We start from the raw sequence: 3,834 nt of genomic DNA, 5'->3' as shown, positions 1-3,834 counted from the left end.
ATATTATTCATAGTCTACATATTGATCTGAAGTTTCTTTTTTCACTCAACTGAATATTCCAGACTGCTTTTTTATCTCAGAATGCAGCTCTATCTTAATCTTTTTTAAAATGCCAATTTTGTATATTTAATGTGTAATTAACCAATTACCTATTGATGAACATTAGATTGTTTCGAGTGTTTCAATATTACAAGTACTGTTGCAATAAACACCCTAGTAAATATATACCTTTTTATGTGTGTCAGTGTATCTGTAGATGGAATTCCCAGAAATGCAATGGTAGAGTATGAATATGAACCTTTTACATTTTAATTGTTGTTGTTCAGTCACCCAGTCATGGCAGACTCTGTGATCCCGTGGACTGCAGCATGCCAGGCTGCCCTGTCCCTCACCATCTTCCGAAGTTTTCCCAAGTTCGTATTCATTGCATCAGTGATCCCACCCAGCCATCCAATCCTCTGATGCCCTCTCCTCTTTCTGCCCTTAATCTTTCCCAGCATCAAGGACTTTTCCAATGAGTTGGCTGTTTGCATCAGGTGACCAAAATACTGGAGCTTCAGCATCAGTCCTTCCAATGAATGTTCAGGGTTGATTTCCTTTAAGATTGACTGGTTTGATCTCCTTACTATCCAAGGGACCCTCAGGTGTCTTCTCCAGCACCACAGTTCGAAGGCATCAATTCTTTGGCGTTCTGCCTTCTTTATGGTCCAGCTCTCACAACCATACGTGGCCACTGGGAAGACCATAGCCTTGACTATATGGACCTCTGTCAGCAGAGTAACATCTTTGCTTTTCAACACGCTGTCTAGATTTGTCAGAGTTTTCCTGCCAAGAAGCAATATCTTCTGATTTCATGGCTACAGTCACCAGCTGCAGTGATTTTAGAGTCCAAGAAGAGGAAATCTCTCACTACTTCCAGCTTTTCCCCCTTTATTTGCCATGAAGTAATGGGGCCAGATGCCATGATCTTAGTTTTTTAATATATAGTTTTAAACCAGCTTTCTCACTCTCCTCTTTCACCCTTATCAAGAGATTCTTTAGTTCCTCTTCGCTTTCTGCCATTAGAGTGATATCATCCACGTATCTGAGGTTGTTGATGTTTCTCCTGCCTATCTTGATTCCAGCTTGTAACTCATCCAGCCAGGAATTTCTCATGATGTGCTCAAGTGAAGGTGAAGGTGAAGTCGCTCAGTCGTGTCCGACTCTTTGTCACCCCGTGGACGGTAACCTATTAGGTTTCTCCGTCCATGGGACTCTCCAGGCAAGAATACTGGAGTGGATTGCCATTTCCTTCTCCAGGGGATCTTCCCAACCCAGGGATCGAACCCAGGTCTCCTGCATTGGAGGCAGACGCTTTAACCTCTGAGCCACCAGGGAAGCCCGATGTGCTCAGTGTATAGGTTAAATAAACAGGGTGACAACAGACAGCCCTCTCATATTCCTTTCCCAATCCTGAACCAATTAATTGTTCCGTACAGGGTTCTAAATGTTGCTTCTTGACCAGGTTTCTCAGGAGACAGGTAAGATGGTCTGGTATTCCCATCTCTTTAAGAGTTTGATATAAGAGTTTCCACAGTTTGTTATGATCCACACAGTCAAAGGCTTTAGCGCAGCTGATGAAATAGAGGTAGATGTCTTCTGGAATTCCCTAGCTTTCTCTATGGTCCAGTGAATTTAGATCTCTGGTTCCTCTGCCTTTTCTAAACCCAGCTTGGATATCTGGAAGTTCTTGGTTCACGTAATACTGAAGCCTAGCATGCAAGGTTTTAAGCATGACCTTAGTAGCATGGGAGATGAGTGCAATTGTCCAGTGGTGTGAACATTCTTTAGTACTACCCTTCTTGGGAATTGGGATGAGGATTGATGTTGTCCAGTCCTTGGTCACTGCTGGGTCTTCCAGATTTGCTGACATAATAAGTGCAACACTTTGATAGCATCATCTTTTAGGGTTTTGAATAGCTCTACTGGAATTCCATTACATCCAAAAACTTTGTTCACAGCAGTGGGCCTTGTTCCTAAGGCCCACTTGACTTCCCCCTCCCGAATGTCTGGCTCTGGGTGGCTGACCACACCATCGTAATTAACCAGTTCATTAGCATCTTTTTGGTACAGTTCCTCTGTGTATTCTTTCCATCTGTTCTTGATTTCTTCTTCATCTACTAGGTCTCTACCATTTATGTCCTTTATTGTGCCCATCTTTGGGTGAAATGTTCCCTTGATATTTCCAATTTTCCTGAAGAGAGCTCTAGTCTTTCACCTTCCGTTGTTTTTCTCTATTTTTTTATGCATTGTTCATTGAAGAAGGCCTTCTTGTCTCTCTTTGCTATTCTTTAAGTTTTAATAGATGTTGCCAGGTTGCCTGCCTAAAAAGTTAGATCAGGCAGATGAGGTGAGCCAAGAAATGGGACAGGCGGGCCCAAGAGGCAGCTGGTCAGGTCCTAGCTCATCTGTGCCCCAGACACCCTGTCCCTTGTATACCCACTTCTTCATACATTCTCTCCCTAAATGCAGATTCTTCAGATGCAAATAGGAAGAGATTCAAACTGAAACTCAACTCTTCTAAAACAACCCATCAGCAGGCACTGTAGGATTCCACTCCAGTGGGGACCCTGGGGTTGACAACTCATGGACCAAACTGGACATCAGTGTCAGGGGCTGTGGGAGGGAATGGGGAGTGAGACTTTCCTGGTTGTGGAATTTTGGTCTTACAAGACACAAACTTGGGATGGTGGTGATGGCTCTGTGAGAAGGAGAATATATCTGATTCTTCAGAAACAATCACTTAAATTGGTGATGATGGTAAAGGGTAAGTGAAAGTGAAAGTCGCTCAGTCGTGTCCAACTCTTTGTGACCCCATGGACTGTATAGTCCATGGAATTCTCCAGACCAGAATCCTAGAGTCGGTAGCTTTTCCCTTTTCCAGGGGATCTTTCCAACCCAGGGGTCAAAGCCAGGTCTTCCACATCACAGGTGGATTCTTTACCAGCTGAGCCACAAGAGAAGCCCCCAAAGGGTAGGTGGTGTGTATATTATTTCACTTAAATTCTTAAAATGAAAAAAAGTTGGATCAATTTACATTCTAATTTAAAAAACAAAAACTAAAAAAAAAAATTATGTTCTAATCAAGATTATCTGAGAAAGTCGATTTCCCCTCATCCTTTTAACATTAATATCAGATTAAGGTGAGTTTTGTTATTATCATTTACCTATTACAAAGCCAAGGAACAAAGAATTGACTCGCTGCTTTTGTAGACATGAAATTCACTTTCATTTTAAACCTGGACAAAATATTTGAAGAATGACTAAAAAGATATCAGTCTCTACTCAGCAGTTAGAGATGTTTCTCTTTCCTACTTACCGTTCTTAAAAAGATGCCTAAAATTGGCAAGATTTCCACAGGGCCTTCCCCTAAGGGCTTTCAACTCTCCAGATACCTAAACTGAAACTAAGAATGGGAAAGAAAATGTTCAGTGAGGACTTTTAACTTAGACCTACTTTAGAAGTTCTCTTTTCAGTCTTACCACAATCCACGCTGGGCAAACATTTCATGTTACTCGCTGAGCCTGTGTAAGTGGTGACACTTGATAGTGCTCCTTTTCCTCCAATCCAACTGCAATGAAGTTGTACTTGTGCCTTTTTTTAAATTAATAATTTATATCTGTTAGGAAATAGGTCTCATGCAAGGACCACCAGTCACCCAAAAGGCTGCTTTTTCTTGTTAGCTACTGAAAAATCAAGCAGCTTCTTTGTAGTCTTTCTGATCTTCTTATTCTTTATATTGTGGCAACTCCATTGTACTCTTAGGCCAGCCTTTTCCAGCAAAATAGAAACTAC

General features: G+C 41.7%; 1 non-coding gene across 1 annotated transcript; it reads right to left on the bottom strand.

Moving 5' to 3' along the window:
* Window positions 1-1,305: 1,305 nt before the first annotated feature.
* On the bottom strand, window positions 1,306-1,377 carry TRNAW-CCA (transfer RNA tryptophan (anticodon CCA)). The gene has a single exon. It is a non-coding gene; the product is annotated as a tRNA-Trp (tRNA).
* Window positions 1,378-3,834: the final 2,457 nt, after the last annotated feature.

This window comes from Budorcas taxicolor, chromosome 19 (genome assembly GCF_023091745.1).
Source record: "Budorcas taxicolor isolate Tak-1 chromosome 19, Takin1.1, whole genome shotgun sequence".
NCBI lineage: Eukaryota > Metazoa > Chordata > Mammalia > Artiodactyla > Bovidae > Budorcas > Budorcas taxicolor.
This window is presented reverse-complemented; position numbering and strand designations above follow the sequence as displayed.